Source organism: Candoia aspera, chromosome 3 (genome assembly GCF_035149785.1).
Source record: "Candoia aspera isolate rCanAsp1 chromosome 3, rCanAsp1.hap2, whole genome shotgun sequence".
NCBI classification, from domain to species: Eukaryota; Metazoa; Chordata; class Lepidosauria; order Squamata; family Boidae; genus Candoia; species Candoia aspera.
This window is the reverse complement of record NC_086155.1, coordinates 155,762,827-155,783,035: the sequence shown is the minus strand read 5'-3', so window position 1 is coordinate 155,783,035 and position 20,209 is coordinate 155,762,827. Positions and strand designations below refer to the sequence as shown.

At 39.0% G+C, this 20,209-nt stretch overlaps 1 protein-coding gene across 1 annotated transcript in view; it reads left to right on the top strand.

Moving 5' to 3' along the window:
* The first annotated feature begins 15,129 nt into the window (after nt 1-15,129).
* The window catches only part of LDLRAD4 (low density lipoprotein receptor class A domain containing 4), a 289,221-nt gene continuing 284,141 nt past the window's right edge, over nt 15,130-20,209 (top strand). Inside the window, exon 1 of the mRNA XM_063299069.1 lies at nt 15,130-15,303. The gene's annotated coding sequence lies outside the window, so the exon portion shown is untranslated. The remainder of the gene's footprint in view (nt 15,304-20,209) is intronic.

The following is a 20,209-nucleotide window of genomic DNA, read 5'->3' as shown; positions in this document are numbered from 1 at the left end:
ATTTTCTGTAATAAAATCAAATTGTATAAGGTTTTGAAAGTTGCTGCCAAAGTAATATGCCCTCTGTCCGTATCTGATTTGATCCTTACAGCAGTTCAAGTTCACGTAATATGGTCTTAGGCCAGATGGCAGTGGTGTTTTATTTATTTATTAATCAAATTTATCACCGCCCATCTCCCAAAAGGGACTCTGGGCGGTTTACAATAAAACATTAAGAAAAATATAGTGTCATGAGTAAGGATGGCGAGCAGGGGGCTCTCACCCAGACTGTCAAGCGCATGCGTAGCACTGAGGAACTGTTCAGCCATTCAAAGAGACACAGATCGGGACCGCCTTAACCTTTGGGGTTTATATGGCTGGGTTTTCCCACGCTTTCTCAGTTTGTTAGGATTCTTGTTAAGTACTACTAATAAATATTAGAGACCAAGTCCTCGCCTCAGTGTGTTTCCTGGTAATCAGGACATATAGAACTGTAAAATACTATAATACATAATAAAATAAATATGTTAAAAACCCCAATGGCTGGAAGTTCTCTGTGATTTGCAAGCAGAGCAGGGTCCTTCTAAGAAACTAACCATCCCCAGGAATGACTACTCTCTCTCCCGCCCCAGGCATGATAACAGAACCAGGTCTTTAGCTGTTTCCTAAAGTCCAGGAGGGAGGGAGCCAATCTCACTTCCAGGGGAAGGATATTCCAAAGGACGGCGGCTGTTGTAGAGAAGGCCTGCCTCCTGGACCCTGCCAGATGGAATTCTCTTACAGACGGGGTCCATAGCATGCCCTCTGTGCGTGACTAGGAGGGATGGGTTGATATGGGGAAGAGATGGTCCCTTGGGTAACCTGGACCCGTGCCATGTAGGGCTTGAAAGGTGATAACCAGCACCTTGAATTGGACCCAGAAGCATACTGGCAACCAATGCAGCTCGCAGAGCAAAGGGGTGACATGTGCTGATCTTGGGAAACCCAAGATCGCCCGCATGGCTGCATTTTGCACCAGCTGTAGCTTCCAGATACGCTTCAAGGGTAGCCCCATGTAGAGCACATTGCAGTAGTCTATATGGGAGATAACCAGGGCATGAGTGACTGACTGTTCGAAGGGCCTCTCACTCCAGGAAGGGGCGTAACTGGCGCACAACACAAGCGTGTCACTAAATCTCATCTAGGAAAGCTAAGGATTGAATGAGAATTTATATGCTTAAGACTGGCAAATGTTCAGTGAATGCTTTCAGTTAAATAATTTCTTTCAGACCAGCTGAAAATGATAACATTGTTACAAGGCATTTATAATACAGTAACTGTCCCAAGGACAGCCAAATTGTTCTGGATACTTTTACTAGTGAAGCTTAAATCTGTCCAGAAGTTGAGTAATATATAATGCTTCCAAGCAGACCACTTGATTCCAGGCTGATTGAAGAACATTAAATTCATTGTGTGACTGTGTTGAAACTCTTGGCAATCCTTACTCTATAACATTATTGACTTTTGTAATAGTAAGTATTGGTGTAACAGTCTCTATTACAGATGTACAGATCATAACAAATCCACTATGTTTGATTGCTCTGTGTGGGGTCTTACTTCAGTTTATGTGTATTTTTTCTAAGGAGAAAAAAAATGCGGATTAATTAAGGGATAAGATTGGACGTAGTTCCATTGTATGATACAGTGGGCAGAAACATGTATTGCTTCTTGTTTTATAATGTTTAAAATATCTGCAAACTGTTAAAATGTGGCAGCTCCATTTCGCTATTGTTTTTAAAAATATACTGGAACTATTAAATTAAAATCAGGTGGGGTGGAGAGTTAGATGAAAACAAAGGCTACTATTAAGGGCCCTTGCCTCCCTGCCCCCCACCCCAATAGTTCAAAAACTGTTTGAAAGAGACCCTGAATCTCCTTTGAAGGGAAGGGAATTTTAGAGCAAAATAGCAATGGGATTAGAGGAGTGTTTAACCCTTTCCCTGCTGGCTATTACTCCAAACTTGTCTCCAGTCAGTACCTTCTGCTGGATGATTTTGGTTGCCCTTCTGTACTTGCAAGCATAAATAGAATCTTATAGGCTGGGATCATACAACATGCAAACCACAAACTAGCCAAGAACATTTTAGTCAAGTGTATTGTGCAAAACAGCTTACAGCTTATGATTCAGTGTGTTGTATGAAACCAGAAGATTGGATTGATTGATAGGGCTCTGTGCTCTTTGAAAAAGATTCAGAAAAAGTGCTTCAAACAGTGTAGCGGTTCTCTGCTTTTCATTACTGACCATTTTTTTAGACTTGCTTATGAGCTGGAAAAAAATGTTCTCCTGCTCTAAGAATTTCATTAATTGAAGGAGTGGCATTCCTTGAAAGCAGTGGTAAATTTGGCTAGCCACCTTGGCTAGCCACAGCAGTATTCCCAACATACAGCTCTCCAGGTGTGATCAAGTATAACTGCAAAGTATGGCTGTGGTGGCTGGTAAAGATGGGAGTCATAGTCAAACACCCTACAAGGCATCTGGTTGTGGATGACTTAGAGGAGGGAATGGAAGACACTGGGAAAATTGGGAGGTGAGTGAGTCGGTGGCATATGTCATGCTGGGCCACTGATGGCATCTGAAGGGGGAGGATGGAATGAAGGGCACTGGGAAGATTGGACAAGCTGGTGACATAATACGTTGCACTGGCTGTTGCTGAAAGGATAGTGCTCTATTTGTTCCATCTGAAACCTGAAACACCACTGTTCCAGATTTCATTTCCGCTGAGACATGGTTGACCTAAAATGATTTGGCAGAACCAAACCTAGAATGCGAAGGTTTGTTCCACATTCAAAGCAAAACTTTTTTTCTGTTGCATGCGAAGTACACCCTTAATTTATCTCATGTATAAAACATCTCCAAAAAAAATCAACTAAATTGCTGAAATCTCATCCTTTCACTTTGAATATATGTATCCTTGGCCAGCAATAAGTGTTCTAAAGCCAATTTTATAGTCCTGTGGATTTTAGCCCCACATGTGACAATAATAGACTAAGGCCAGGTGATAAGAGTCTATGTTCCAATTCCAAGTTGCAGTTCCATTAACCAAGCAATTGCACACAACACTTATTTAATGTTCTCTGAACTGTATGGCATGCATAAAATATAATTTTCTGTTGTATTAACTTCATTTTAAGAGCAAAATGATGTTTTTAACATGACGTTCCTTTGGTTCACAAAAACAGCATTCATCTCATTCCAAATTCACCTGAACGTGTGATTGTCAGTTTTATGCACTTCTTCAATTTTACATAAAACTTTAGGAACCTCAACTGATTCTTCCAATCTAATAACTGTGGAATTTAAGGGGCAGCAATGGCATCAGAAACAGCCTGCAACAAGTACTTAAATTGAATAAACTGTTTTAAAAAATCACTCTTTAGAAAATCAAACTGTTCTAAGTACTACAAAGAGTTTTAAAGCAATTATGTCAGAACTAGGTTATTGCAAAGTAGTAGTCTTCATGAAGGGCTCAGTTACTGTCAAAAGAAATTCACTGGCCTTTTTAAAAGTAAGTATCCCATACAGTAAGCATTTTATGAATCAAATGGTGAAAGTGAAGTTAATATTTTCCATATACGTCTTGTGCCATTAAGTACACGCATTGAAACTGATCCTTGAAGAAGAAAAACTCAGTACTTGGCAGGATTTTAGAGGGGTATCTTGCATCCCAAAGAGTATTGAATTCAGAACTTTTTTACTTCAGTCAATAACTGAAACTAAAATAAAGACCCAATAATATATCTGAAAATATGGAAAATTAAATCCATTTTATTCTGAAGGTAACACAATTCTGCAAGGAAAAGTAGTTTCTTATACCTTCACTTGAAATAGTATGAAGGAATAAAAATAGGAAGAACTCTTAACATATACATCAACCATGGAATTAATTTCTTCTTGATCACAATTACCTTGTTCCAAATATTCAAAGGAATGTTTATACAGTATCTTAATCCATGTGTGTAAAAAAAAAAGTTCAAATTTATCAGAAGCCTTCCTAAAAACCCTTATACCAAGATAACCAAAGGAGTTGACAAAACTCAACATCCCAATCCCTATGCATATCAATATTCTTACTGAGACAGAAGTCTGATTTGTTCTAATTTATAGAATACAGTAACTAGGCAGGTAACAAACACACACATTACCAAAATGACATTAGGAATGGACGTTTTCAGCTACTCTATGAAACATATTCACATATCCAAATTTAAATTCTGCCTCCCCTAGTATGATCCCCTTAATGTTTTCAGATTTTTTAATAACACAAGTAAATTCTAAAGATAATGCAAACAAGGATGGCATCTTTGACATAATCACGTAACCTTAACAAAGATGATAACACACTCTTAATAATGTGATTTAGAAGTTAAATTATATAAATTATATATAAATATGGGGGAACATTTCTAGGTGCAAAGATTACTGCAGATGCTGACTGCAGTCAGGAAATCAGAAGATGCTTAATCCTTGGGAGAAGAGCAATGACAAATCTCAATAAAATAGTTAAGAGCAGAGACATCACACTGACAACAAAGGTCCGCATAGTTAAAGCAATGGTGTTCCCCGTAGTAACATATGGCTGTGAGAGCTGGACCATAAGGAAGGCTGAGAGAAGGAAGATAGATGCTTTGGAACTGTGGTGTTGGAGGAAAATTCTGAGAGTGCCTTGGACTGCAAGAAGATCAAACCAGTCCATCCTCCAGGAAATCAAGCCAGACTGCTCACTTGAGGGAATGATATTAAAGGCAAAACTGAAATACTTTGGCCACATAATGAGAAGACAGGACACCCTGGAGAAGATGCTGATGCTAGGGAGAGTGGAGGGCAAAAGGAAGAGGGGCCGACCAAGGGCAAGGTGGATGGATGATATTCTAGAGGTGACGGACTCGTCCCTGGAGGAGCTGGGGGTGTTGACGACCGACAGGAAGCTCTGGCGTGGGCTGGTCCATGAAGTCACGAAGAGTCAGAAGCGACTAAACAAATAACAACAACATGGGGGAACATAAATCAGTACTTGCTTAAAAAACTAGCCAAACAAATTGTAACAAATAAAGTATCCACAGATAGCTTTTGCCAGTTTTGAGTTAAAGCAATTGCAGTAATTAAACATCTAATATCAGAACTGTGCTAACCCCATAAAAAGTCCAGTCTGAGCTGGACACATTATAGATAGAAGAAAAGCTATAGCCTAAGATAGCTGTTAAGCATCTATGTTTATTTTAAAAATGAGAAATTGGAACAATTCCATTCTTAGGAAGGACTGTAGTAGTTGCCTCATTAAAATAGAATATAGTAATCTATTTGAAAAAGCTTCAGTACATATCATAAATAGAACAGGAAATTCCAGCTCAATATATTTCTGCACTGGAAAAAATCTGGCCAAGGAAATTAGCATGCTCTCGTTGCTTTAACTATAGTTACAATTTCTGGAAGAGAAATATAAGATCAGATAAGTAACTAATCTGTGATCACTGTCATTCTTACTTTCTGTTAAATATCTGTTGATTGAAGCTATACATTTGGAGTTGATCTAAAATCAGTTTACACTTTCCCATATGTATCATGAATAGAGGATACATAATTACTGTACATTTCTTAGTTGTTTAAATCTAAAAGCTTACTGTATTTCTCCCCCGATTCCCAATACTGTTGCTTTGTATAATGTAATAAACACTGTTTTGGTGGTATCAAAATTCGTTAAGTTCAAATTTAGCACAGACCAAAACTTTTTATTGCTCAGAAGATGGGTGGGATGGTAAAGATTAACTTCTATTTCTGGAGATTTAATTTTAACTAATTGCTGCTGCTATTTATGAAAAATGTATGCTGTAATATGACCTCTAATAGTACTCCTGCTGTATCCCACATCCAAGACAGTGAGGAAGCTGAGCCAAATGATACAAAAATATCCTACCATTTCCTCATCCATCTGTTAAATAGAATCATTATTTTTCAATGAAGTTACAATCAAAGACCAGTTGAATAATATATGTAAATTATTGACAGCTGAAACTGGAGACTGGTCAGAAAAAGTTATAGCATCTAAATCATATGCCTTAACCATAGAATGAGATATCAGGAAATAATCAGAACAAAAACAAATTTTATGTGTAGAAAAGAAAAAAGTGTATACATATTGAGAAGGATCAATAGGAAACCAAATATCAACTAATTTAAATTTTCATGCATAATCCTGCAGAAAATCTAAGAGTATAATTTGGGTGGTGGCTATTATAATCTAAAAAAGAATGTTAAGTTTGATCTTCTACAACCATTATATGATCCACTGAATTGAACACAAATGTATGAATCCTGAAAGTCTGTAGCTGGATAATACATTCAATAATATTAAACATTGATTTCAGTAAACAGGGTTTTCTTTCTTCTGTTATCCCTCATAAAGCAAAGCTAAGAAACATTTTAAAAAATGGCTGAGGTGCATCATCTGAATGAAAAGAAGCTGTAATATGATGCGCTGTCTCAATATCTGGCTGTGGCAATGAGTATAAGGAGAAAATCAAACATTTTAGTCCTAGTATGCAATAAATATTCCTATATACTGTGCTATATACTATATCCCATGCTAGAGAGCTTTAAGCCATGTATGAACCTATAGACTAGTCAAGTACTGAATCAAGTCTCCAGGAAATTCTCCATAGGTATTACCAGCAAGCTTGACATCCCTTAAGAGATTAAGCTAATTATTTTCCACTTTTTAGGAATATCTCCCATGCATAGACTGATTGTTGAGATTAATATTCTAAATGTATTAGTTGGTCCTAGAAGGTGTTACTAGAGTTTTGTTAAACCAGTTAGAGATGTATCAGCAGGTTTCCCACAATCTTCCTGCTGAGATTCTGTTTTCAGCTGCATCCAATCTGCTACTTACAGAGCTAACAGTAGTTTGCATGTCTTTTATATTCACCTCTCATCTTTGTAAGAACAGATACCATGTTCTCCTCAGTCTCTGTCGCCTTGGATGGGAGTGGGGGTGATGGTGGCAGGGCTTTCTTGGGTGCCATCCAAGCAATTAAAAACAGACCCTCCCTGATTTCCAACCAGAAGATAATCAGCTATTTCTGCTTTGAGGAGTGGCACTTAGAAGTTTGTTGGAATAATAAAACTTCAGGGAGTGAGGGAATATTCCAATCTCTCTCTGACTGGAGCAGCATCTCAACCAGGTGCCCCCTAAGTAAACCTGAAGGTTTTAGAGGCAGTGGAGAATGCTGGCTTCAATATGGGGAACAGAGAGGAGAGTATCAGGCTGCTGCTTCTGCCTAGCAGTTTGGAGAATCGGCTTCCATACAAGAGAGAAGCACTAAGAGCCACAAAAAGTGACATTGCAAGTGTTTTTTTAAGTTTGCACTCTGGTAGAAATCATAACGTTATTTATTTAGATGGCTTTTAAAAGCAGTAAAATGTGACAAGGATTTCATATTACCAAGTGTAAAGCTGAAATTTTATACCCAGATATGGTAAGCCCTGCTGAATTTAGTGAATTTTATTTCTGAGAGGCATACAGAAGATTGCAATGCTGATCATTTTTTTATCCTTGGATAGGCAACCTTGGGGTGCTTCCAGATGCTTGGGACCCATGCCTTCATAATACCTATCATAAGGTATCAACTGTAATATAAGCCTTGAAACAGCAGTACATAGCTGTGTCTCTTGTATTTTCTCTCTTTTCTTCTTTCCCAATCCATAATATGAGTATGAGATAGTTACGTTATATAACTCTGAATTCGTTCCTCTTTAGAAAAGAGCTTGTAAGGTTTTTAGCTGCACTAACAGTACTAGAAAAGTCCTTTGTTACTTGCATAAACTTGAAAGCTCTCTGGCAAAGACTCTATGAAGATGGAAGGAGCTCTCCAGAACATACTTGGGAATGAAGTCTCCAAACTCTTTGTGTTAATTTGTACGATTTCCAAATTGGAATGCTGAGGGCCATATTGAGCCTTTAATAAACAGTAGGTTCATTAGGTAAGTAATCGTAAGAAAATGGTCCTCTGCAATGAAATAAAATCAGCAGGGGGGATCCTAGGCTACTTCCTTTCTTACCTTCCTTTCACATGTCCTCTAGGCTAGCGGTAGGTAATACTCATCCTGCATAGAATTCTGTCTCTTTGTGAGCATTCTGTCACCAGTCAAAGCTGTCCAGTCTGTCAGTCATGGAGTATTGTGGTTGTGTCAGAGAAATAAACAGGAGATTAGATGGCTACAAAGAACTGAAAGTAGGGGAGTAAATAGTGTTTGGGAGGAGGAAAAAAGTTAAAGAAACTGTTTTATCAAAAGGTCTGTTAGGGAGGTTACTACAGTACAGCTGGAACAAGATATTTGTGAAAAGAGATCTTTGGGTGTTCTCTGTAACTTGCTTGATACTCGCTAGAAATATTCAAATGCTTATTTTGCATTGCAAGTGCCAGATAGCACATTCAAAGGGTAATACAATCCCTTTTAGAACATGTAAGATCTACTGCCGGGAAATGTTAGGGACAGTTTTATAACCCCCACAAGGAATATTTGTACTAAATGAAGTCACAAAAATGCATTTTCACAAAAGTTTCCTTGGAAAATCCATTCAAGCCTTAAATAGCTCTGCAGTGAGAAGCACCAATTTCAATTTGGTCCAGATTTCCCCCCCCCCCCCAATATGGTTTTCTCTTCCCAAGCATGCCTGTTTGTGGGTTATGGACATTGCATAGACAGAACAGAATGATTAAAGCCTCATCACTCTGCACAGACTACCAGCTTTTCTTTTGTAGTTCAGCAGTTAATCACCATTTACCAAAAGGAAATACCCCATTTGCGTATATGCATTTAAAGAATGTAGTCTCATCTTGAGAGTCTTAAATATTTGAATGAAGGGACAACTTACATAAACCTTTCCAATTAAAAATTCCCACAGACCTAACTGGGCATCACAAAGTACTTACGCATTATTTAGATAAATTTGAACTCTTTCTCTTTCTCTTTGTCAATAACAGAAACAGATTGCCTATTGTTTCCATATTCACAGCAAATAGTTACAGTTTCCTCATCACTCTTACTAATCTCTAAAGTGCATTTGAAAGATTATTTCCCACTCCATGGGAACCACCTGCACCTGAGTGGAGTCATTGGTGGAGTACTGGTAAATGCTGAAGTGCAAGGTTTTGCCATAACAATATACAAACCAGCAGGACGTAGCAAAACTCGTAAATTGCTAGGAGCAGTATGATCATAACCCAAGGCATAGTGATCTAGACTGCCCTGAAATCATTGGTGATGCACATTCCACTTATAGAACACTGTGATTTCAAACAAAAGAGTGTCAGCCGGTTGAAATGCCATTTCAATGTTAGCTTCTTTCCCATATGCTCCATGTTCACCATTAATCTCACGCAATAGGTACTGGGTCTAAAGGTCTCAGCATATGATTGCCTGTCATATGGGCCTGTTGGTGTGTTGGATTATTTAGGCATGTACCTCCTCCCACTTTTATGGGATATTCTTACATCTAAGTAGTTCTCATACTGTTGGGATAATATTTAAATAATATCCAAACTAGAATAAGATGAATCTTAATAAGTGCAAGTAAATGCCAAATACTTATTTAATAAAAAATAAAAATCCTCCACGCAACTATAAGACATGATTAACTTGGAATCAGATTAACTGCATGCTTCTTTCTGAAGTCAGATGGTATGAAGGCACATATTTATTCTGAGGAGTTTTAGGGAACATATTTTGTGAGCTAACTGCATTATATACTCAAAACTTGGCAGGAATTTACCCTGAGATATGTTGGAATGTAGGAAATTCTGTATGTGCCATCATAGGTAGTTTCATACATCTCAGTCCTGGATTCACAAGCATTGTAACCTATTTCTTAAATGGATTCTTCCTTAACAAAACAATGCTGAACTAGATTCGTAAGCCATCTGTCCATCTTTGCCAGTCGGCACCTCTTTATCCTTCTCTTTGTCTCCATTACTGTTCCAGGCATTAAAGAAAGTGATTTCAGAGAATAGAAATTATTAATATAAAAATTAACAGCAACATTTTATACAAAGTTCTGTTTAATCACTGTTGTGGTTATTAAACAAGGTCCTGTATAGCCAGCCCTGATGTGCACTGTAGCAACTTTCAAAAAGAGGATAAAATGAGGCATTATAGTTAACGTTAACTTGATCAAGGATCCATAATAGCTTTATTTGGCAGATTGGTTGATCTAGTGTTTGAAGTAGACTTGAAGTCCACACATCTTAAAATTGCCAAGTTTGAAAAACACTGATCTAGTCTTTTGCAGTCATTTAATGTTAATTAATTTTGATTTATATTTTCAATAGATTATGCCTACTTTTCTGAAAGCTTTGCAAAATATGCAGCTACAGTAGACTACAGTAGCTACAGATTACAGGCACTTCTCATAACTTTGGGATGAAATAATAACTAGTACATTTACTATATTCTGTTCACATTACCTTCATACTGAGCTGAACCTTTCCACAAATTACATTTGTCAGGTTTCAGTTTCATATATTTTCAGTGCAAAAGCTGTCTTTTAAAAGCTGCCTTTGTTGTTATTTCAAATTGTTTTATTTTATTATTACTTTTTTAGCTTCTGGTGACAAGAGCCATTTGAACTTTAGAACCACCCACGCTTTCAATGCAGCAGTGTGAATAGGCTTCACAATTCCTCTGGGTTTCCAAGCTTTTGTACTCTGATATGGTTTACACAGACAAAAGACTACAGGAGTCCCATTTATCCACCTAATAGTTAAAAGACGGGGGGGGGGGGCTTGGGGGAAAGAGAGAGAGAGAGACTTAAACTGAAGTGCCCTCTTACAAGTGTATTAAAACCCATTTTGTTTACTCTCCACTTCCAAAATGCCTCAGGCAGCTTATGATGCCATCTAAGCAAATGACTCATGTTGGGCACAGGCCCTGTTCCTAATAGTCACATAATACCCAAGACAAAATCTGACATTTTAATCACTCGAATCACACGTAGATAAATTATCTGTACTCTTTAGCATGTATAATGGCCTGTCAAAGCATAGCTGGTGAATATTTATCAGCACTTCGGTGAAAGAATCTCATGATTTAAAGAAGTGAACTGAGCTGGGAACTAGCTGTTACTGCCTGCAACCTAATTAGAAATTCAGACAATAATAGAAATGTTGTTGCTACTTCTGTTTCCCAGTTGATTATAATTAATAAGGACAGCACTGTCAGTTTTAAAAAAAAGAGCATACTATTCAACTCTCCTTTTATAATTATTATTTCTCCTTGCAGACTATTCAATACAAGAGTAAGGTTATAGTAACTATTTAAAAAGAACAGTATAGGTCATTTTGGGATAATAACAATGGGAAAAGCGATAAAGCACAATAAATCGGGTAAGATAATTGTGCTTTCTTTGATTAACTTTTCTTTGGTGTTTCTATCTTATTAATATTGAAGTTATGCTAAAATTTAGCATCACCATGATCATGGTCACTTATTCACAGAACTTTTCTCCACTCTGCCAGACTGAAAAATTACTGCATCTTCCAATTAATTCTCATATGAAGGTAAGGATCTAACTGCTTTTATTAAACTAAAAGCAGTTAGACCTTAGGACCTATCGGGCTTCCTGTGTCATTTGACATGGTGCAGCTCTCATTAATGAGAAGCAGTCTGAGAAGTCTATTTTTTCTTTTGAGAAATGTGTATTATACCCACCATGTATATCATTTTATTAGAGTACCATAGTATATTCTCAGAATTCCAAATGAGCATAGCATCCTCAAAAGTTGAGTCCTTCATTTAGAATTTGTGTGCGCGTAACCATTGTTTGAGTAATCACTATGGAGAGAATACATTATTCTCTTAATAAAGAAGTGTTCTTTTATTATGTGGTATACATGGAGTATTTTGTCAATAATTACCTATGAGATACTTCCTTTATTCCTGGTGGTGAACATTTTTGTAAGAGTGCACTGGATGCAGCCAAACCTCAAAATCTTGACCTGAAGCAAGGTAATACAAAAGAGATAATACATTTCCCTGGGGCAGGATGTTTGATCTGACCCTTTCTATTCCAGTTCTGAGCATCAACAAAGCTCCAGTCTTGATCTGTTTTCTCCAGAGCTCTGGGGCACCACAGTGGTTAGCATCATCATAGTGGCAGTAAAAACATAAACTTTGCAACTATTTTCCCCATATTATATTGGGGGAGAATGGACCTGAAGTTTTTCCAATTCTTGCTCTGGATCTGAGCATCACTGTGCAATGACACCAGTTCAGGCTATTTCTGAGGTTTTGACTGGGCTTCCAACTAGATCAAATAATCTCTGCACACTCCCAGCTCTTACAATACAGAAAATGAACAAGGAAATTGGTCAGTAAGTCATGTATAAGTATCCAGAAATCAAATAAACCGATATGTATTTGCAGATACCCAAGAGCATCTACTAACAGTGATATCAGCCCAGAGTTAGCTTTATCCAATACAGGTTTGTTTATGAACATTAAACTGTATTCTCAGATATGGGGGTCAGTTATCATCTATAAATGTGTAAAACCATATTTTCACATGTTTTTCCTCTACCTCAGCTTAACTTTTCCTTTAACTTTTTAATGGAAAATAAATATATTATAATGGTTGCATGCGATCTTTATGTTCAGAGGCAGTGATGCTATAGTACAGTGATAGAGCACATCCTTGCAGGAACAATAATATCTGCAAAAAGAAAAAGAAAACACCTGTAATTTTTACTAAAGATTGAAAATAAGAGTGTGGGAGCTCACCTAAAAATAAAATAGAAACTGAGATTAGGTATCCTTTTTTATCTTACGAAGTGAAAACAAGAACAGAACTTTCTTTGTACATAACTTAATCTCCCAAGTTTCCTGATGTCTAATTCTTGAAGTAGCTTTGTGGAACTTCATTTCAATCCCACCCTGTCTAAACAGCACTTTGGACAGCAGCATAAAGTTGCCCCTAGATAACTCAAGTGCTTTGGAAGCAGGGTGAGAGTTCAGTTCTTAGAAGTCTCCATCGGAATACAATGCAGTGAATGATAATAAATGGAAGCCAATTCCCACAGTAATGCAAAAGAATCATTAGCTGAAGATGGGATAAGAAGACTGTAATGTAACCCTAGTTGCGTCTACTGTGGGTTTGCATGATCGTGTTTGCACCTCTCAAAGATGAAACTGTTAATAACAGTTCATAGACTACATTTAAAATGTGTGGAAGATTTATAGGATTTTTTGTTGTATTATAGAATGAATGAGTTGGTCCTCAGTTCCATTTGTAGAGTTCAGAAAAAAACTGACAAGTAGAAATAACTGTAGGTCATTTTTTTTCTATACTGAAGAAAAGCCTTCTTAGTAAAATTCAAATTCTTTATCACAGGTCAGCAACCCAGACTAAATAAAATTTATTACAAACCTTCTTAATCTGCCAAGCTATTGGTTTATGATACAGAAGGAATCTTTGATGTCTCTACATTTCTTTGGTGTAGCCTACTACAATCTGGTCTCAGCAGGTGGCAGCATCTGGCTGACCTTCCCTGGGCTCAGAGATTAAGCAATGTCAAGTTGGCTAGTAAGTGAATGGAAGTCTTCCAAGAAATATCCGTAGTTGACTGGAAAGCTAAACAGCATCCTAGAAGAAGGCAGTGGCAAACCACTTCTCTACTGTTGGCAATATGTCCTTTGATCTCAACTTGAAGAAGACTTTATCTTACTCTAGGTTGGTATCACTGATGTGTTTGGCGCTGCAATTCCTACAATGTCTGAGCAACATGGGCAAAAAAATTATCTGGCTTGGAGGACTCACCTAAATGACAGCAATAGCTCTGTAATCAGTGATAGGAAGCAGATGCCCCCCTTTAAGTGATGTTTTAAAAACCTGGTTTTGCACCCAGACCTTAGGTTAGGGTGCTGGATGGGTCGGGGATGATATGGTTGGAGACTATATTGCCTCTCAGTTGTTGGTTGTGTTTTTATATATTGTTGGTCTTTTACCTTGTGAAGAGACCCAAAATTGCTCTGGAGTCAGGTGGCCTAGAAATTCAATCAATTAATCCGCACAAGCAATGGATTTTTGCAATTGTCTCCCATGGAAATGTGAGCATCAGTGGAAATAAGGTTAGTTTTGTTAAAACCTAATAGGCAGCAAGGGCTTCATTTGGTGCTACAAAGCCTTTTTCTCTTGCAGGGGTGGGCAAAGTCCTAAGGAGTGCCCTATTTGGTGATGTGCAGTAGGAGCAATTTGATGTTATTCTTCATACGGCCCTTTTTTTAAACGACAGCGAGGTAGGCTGAAACACCGAGAGCAGCGTGCGCCGAAGAGGGCTTGAGCGCGCTGTCGCCTCGCCGAAGTTCTCGACAAATTTTCGCGCGCGGAGGTCGAAACTGAAGGGGGGCATCTCCCAGCTTTCCGATGAAGGCGCTTAGAGCCGCTTCTGATGTGGAAATTTCGAAGCTGAATGCGCGAAGATTCCTTCACCCGATTTTTTTTCTCCTCAATGTAAGAAATTCTGAAGCGCCAGCCGAAGGGAGGGGAGTCGACTTTGAACCCGGATTCCCACGCGCGTCCTCGCTCCCACCTCCGCCAATTCTGAGATGAACTTCAAGAGGGCTAATAAAGTACGGCCAAGTCACTGCCTTCCCTTCTGACAGCGGGCGTTCCGGGGGGAGGAGGGTACAACCCTAAACGTTTGTAGTAAAGTTCCCCGAATAGAACAGGTCTGCAGCCTCGGCAAACGCGCAGAGGATTTTGCACCAGGCTGGCAGAGCACTGGGTGCCCTTTGCCGAGAGGCACTGCACCGGAATGTGACGAAAGAGGCGGCGCTGCAACCGGCGAAACACCCCAGGCAAGCCACCCGTGAGAACGCTTTTTCTCCCTAGCCCCTCGGGCAGTTGGCGGGCGGAGGCCCGTCCGGCTCTTTGCACATCCGACCCTGCAGGTGTCAGTAGAGGCTGCGAATGGGCGCGCGAGGGGCTGGGCAGGAAGCGCGTCCTCCCCTCCCCCAGCCCGCGGCCCCGCTCCTTTCTTCCTGAGGCTCCGGGTCCTCGCCTGCTGTCACGAAGAGCCAGACTAGCTGCAGACGGGCAGCAGCCGGGGGAAGGACGGGAGGGGGCGGAGGAGCCGGGAGCGGCAGACGCAGCCTCCGCGCGCAGGAGACAGACTGCAGGGGGGAGGAGGAGGAAGAGGAGGCGGCGGCGGCGGCTGAAAGGGGCTTCAGCTGCTCTGCGAAAGGCAAGCCCTCCGCCCTGGGACGAGCGAGATGGAGGGGCTCTCGGAGGGAAGGTGAGTGTGGACAGCCTGGCGGGCTCTTCCTTCTCCAGCCTTTGCCCGGCGGGATGAGGGTGTCGCTCTCCGCGAAGGCAGGCAGGAGTTGCTGCTCCAGCTGTACCTAGACAGCTAGCAACTAAGTGTCTGACAAAGTGAGGGGAGGCCCAAGTTAAGGTCTGCGTCTCTTAAAGGAACCGAGTGCTGCTGGGCTTGCTCTGGGGAAGGTGTTGCTCTTTCCCCTTTGTGTCTTTGGCTGCTGCCAATCTCACTGCTCGCCAGGCAAAGTGCGTGCAGGAGCCGAGGGGATGCACGGATGCAGGCAGGTCTCCCTCAGCGAAAGATGCGGGCGGAAAACGCCGGTTAGATCAAGGGGACTGCTGTTTAGACTCTCGCAGCGGGCGGGCTTCTCCGGGCTGCATATCCCCGGGAGACTTGGCCCAGGTTTGGACTCCTCATCTGTCTTTCAGGGAGCGAAACGAGAGCAGGAAATCTAGAACGGAGGAACATCGGGGCTTCCCTACCCGCTGATGTCCCGGTTACTTGTCAGCCAGGGTTTTGGGGACATGCCGCTACAAGAAGTTAGCCCCGTGCCATTGCTCTTTTATTTAGTTAAAATATGCATGATTTAGGCTTTCTTCGTCCTTGACAGGGCTTTTGATGTGTCTGTGCATGTCACCTTCATGCTCCTGAGTATACTGTTTTGTTGTCACATCCTTATTGTGGTAAATAAAGCTAGAAAGATGAAAGGCATATGTCTGAATTCATACTTTAAATGGGCTGTTCTGGAGATCTGGGTATAGTTTTTGTGTGGTGAGAGAATGGGAGCTGCATCCTCTGTCATTGTAAGTAACTCTTTATAGTGTGGGACCATTTAGTATGAATGAAATGCAGTACAGAAAAGGCGGATTTGACAAATAATTTTTCAGATCACATTTTGAAGTACCGTGTGTATATTCATGTCACCATTTGGAATATTTAAGTTTTAAATCCCCGACAGATGGTAAAACACACATCCACCTGAGTACAATATGTATTACAAAGCCTTCTCGAGAAACTATCACAAAGGGGTCTGTGTGCTATAAACTGTATTATAGAATCATGCATGCAACTTTTATAGGAGAGGTGAAAAGGGTCCACTTATGACTGAACTCAGGGGAAATCAATACTTGTAGAAATTGTTTCTCCCTTTTTGCACATGTATCTTCCATGCTCATACTTAGCTTTAGGTTCAGTTTTTTTATAACCGTGATACTAAGTTTATACTATAATTACATGTTTATTTAATCTTACATATGTACAGTATCACTTCCTTGATTATCAGAATACATTAATGGACAAGGGTGTTTTAAAAAAGTTGAACTAAGAACCAATCAGAAAGTTTTTTATGCTGCTTCCATATTTTGACCTATTCTTAATCTTTTTTTCAAAGAAAAACACAGAAACTGTCTTACATAGCTTAAGTCAGGATGACAAAGAGGTACATTGCCTTTAAAGTTTGGCCATGTAATTCTGTCCAAAAGATTTATATGATCTGAAAAGAAACCAGAGTATATCTATGCATGTTTACTTAGATGTAAACCCCTCGTGTTCAGTAGAGCTTACAACTCAATATAGTTGAAAATCTGTGTAGTGAGGATACTGGCTTTTGGGAAATGATTCATAATAGTGTCTTCTGTTTCTAAGTGTTCTTGGATAGCATTTTGAACATCCTTGTATTTCCAAATTAGTCTTGAAGCACAGATCTATACTTGTCTGTTCAGATATAAGTCTCATTCACTGGAAGTTTTATATTCAGTTTTCTACATGACTTGTTGCTGGTGGTACAGTTATTCTGGAGCTACTAGGAAGCATGTAAATATTCTGGCTTCCCTGTTGCTGGAAATAAATGAGATATGTTATTGGTCAAGACATTATGAAGGATGGCATAATTCAAACTGGTGAATGTCCCAACTTAGTTTCCAGCTGAAATAGTGACAAAATGTTCTGCATGTCTGTGTCTGTAAAGTACAGATATTAAGTTACTGACTGTGAATGAGCCATAAATTTCTATAGTGGCAAGATCTTAGCTGCAAAATATCCTATGTCTTTGTATATATGTTGTTCTTTGACATATATTTCATTCTGCCATAGGCATTTCATAATTATTTCTACATATGCACAGGTGATATATGTTCCTGTTATTAAATAGTTACATTTCAGCACAATGTAATGGGGTGGGAGAGGAGGAATACAAACTGGCAACCTTGCATGCCAACAGACTTATTTTTATCATGATGATAGCCTTTCCTAAATGTCGCTTTCTTTATCCTCGATTGCGCATTTACTCTGCAGGTCTTTTTTTCCACTTAAGAAGGTGAGCCAGGGCTGGATGAAACTCTGTTTAGAGTACTTTTTCACTCCCCCATTCCAATGGTAGCAGTAGCTATGTTGCTGTATTTATGAATGGAAACATTTAGCAATGCAAAGACTGGTGCCATGCTGCTCTTGATCTGCTGAGAAACTTGAACAGTATGGTCAAAGGTGTGAGCACCTTTGTCCTGTGCCTATAGACAACCTGTGCCTTTTTTTCCTGCCCTTCCTAAGCCTTCTTTAATTAAATGTTGGTGCCAGTGCAACTTCTCACTGTTGTGAGAAAAGTACATGAAACTGTTGTGTGAGTTCTAATAGAGGTATAACATAGTTTAAGGAAAGAAGGAAAAAAAAACCCTCTGAAAAAAATAATATCCTAGTCTGTCCCACTTAATTATTGCAGCTCTGATTCCTCAGAGGCCATCAAAACATTGCCATATTTAAATCAATGATCTGGTTTATATACTGTCCTAAGCCACTGTTTGCTTGGACCTGAAAAAAACACTATTGGTTGGGTGTACTCACCTAGTAGGCCAAAACCATAGTTTACAAACTTGCTCTGCCAAAATCAAATGAAACACATTATAGCTTGTTTGAATCCAAACAGTCTGTAAAATATATCCCCTCTTATGATCTCAGATTCTTGTAGTTCTAAAGTCAAAAATAGTATAATTTATAATTATATATCTTTATAATTTGTTACTAGGAAGAATGAATGAATACTTTAATATGTTCTTAGACCAGTGTGCAACTAAAATATATGCAGTATAAAACACAGTTTAATTAATAGAAGATAGTAATAAAATAATAAGAAATCAAAATACTTAAACTTTTTAAAACTTTGCCCTAAAATTCCATATAACTGTTTCAGCCCTGAGGTTACTAGCATGTGATGAATCCTCCTAACTAAAATAAAAAGTTGCAACTGAATATGTAGCTTTAGGGCCTCCGTCTCCTAGCAGATACTGAAAAAAAAATTTAGCTGGGTGGTCTGGGAAATTTTAAAAATAAAAGCTGGATTAGAAAAGTCAGAATAAAATTTACAATATAGAACATGGTCTCAGTGTCTCCTGATTTGCACAGGCAGAGCCTCTGGAGGACTGGGATGTTATGGTATCTACGGTCTAAAAATGCCAAGGGGATAACGTTAAGGTGAGCTCTTGTAAATGCCCATCGAAACTTGGCATAGGCGAGTGAAAATAATGGAGAACATCTCTGGGATTCCCAGAGAGGTGTACAGATCTTAAGATTCAATTTAGGTTGTTCTGTGAATCTGTGTCCCAGATCTGCTGTTGATTCCTTCTTTTGGCTATCGAGACCTACCTCTAATAATTGCTTAGGCATAAGGCTGTAGGAAAGTCGTATGCTTAGACATATAATTGTCCAGTTATGTTACTGTTGAGGGAACAGCCCATTTGGAGCCAAGCAGAGCCTTAACCAAGCAAATAAAATAACTAGTCAGCCTTTAGCTTCAATTCTCAACAGCTTGATTTCTAGTCTCAATGCCACATTAGGGACACATCTGGGGGACAGGAAAAAGTATCTTAAAAAAAACCTGGTCTCACTTCAAGAGACCCTAAGTTAAAATAAAGGCCTAATTATGGCCCATGTACCAACCATGGAACAGATTTTACCATTAATAGTTTGATGGCAGTTGGAATAAATTTCCCTCTCTGCATCCAAAGAAATCTTAATATTGCTGTGGCACTTTTTTGGAGAAACAATTGATGTGAAGTTTTCCTTCTGGAGGCTTGAAAAACTACCCCTAGATATTTAAGTTATTTTACCTGCCCTACATCGTGATAATCTAAGCACCACTTGTGAATTTCAGTGCTACTAGAAAAGATCATGACTGCTAATTGTTCTTTACAGTGTTGGGCAAGAACCTTGACTGTTCTCCTGAGGCCAATCTGGGTTCATCACTAGAAGGAGATCCCTACTGTCTGAACATGTTTCCCATTATAGTTTCTTTCGTTCATATACTTTGTCTTACAGTTTTCTGATTTTTAGTTTATGTTTCTCAGTCTCTCAAAAAGCTTTTACGAATTTAATTATTCAGTTCTTGATCTTCTATACATACATAATGGTTGCTTTAAACAGTGAGGCAATTGTGTTCTTTTATTCCCACCCAAAATAATTTATTTCCTTCAGAGAATCTTGGATATTTGTGAACATAGATCCTAAGCGCTGTGGACATTTATCAATGCTTTGTGACAACATAGTAGCTCAGCTAGTCACTTGAGAGTTTTAACTGTGCATTTATTATAATGGTTTTCAAATAGTGTTTCACATTTCAGGCTGATTTGCAGCTTCCTCAGCCAAATCAGCTTTTAGGACAAATGTACAGGGTGTTTTGGAAGTTCTTGAGATATGCCTATGTTTTAGCAGAGTTAAGTACTCACATTTGTATATCTTGAGTTGCATGCCTCATGTAGTAATATATAAACTAATTTAGAAGCAACCTGGATTTCTTAGAAGTACTATTAATTGGAATAAATTCAGGATGAAATCATATTTCAGAGGAAAGACATAGTTGTACTTAATGAATAATTTCTTCTTTAATAATTGCCGC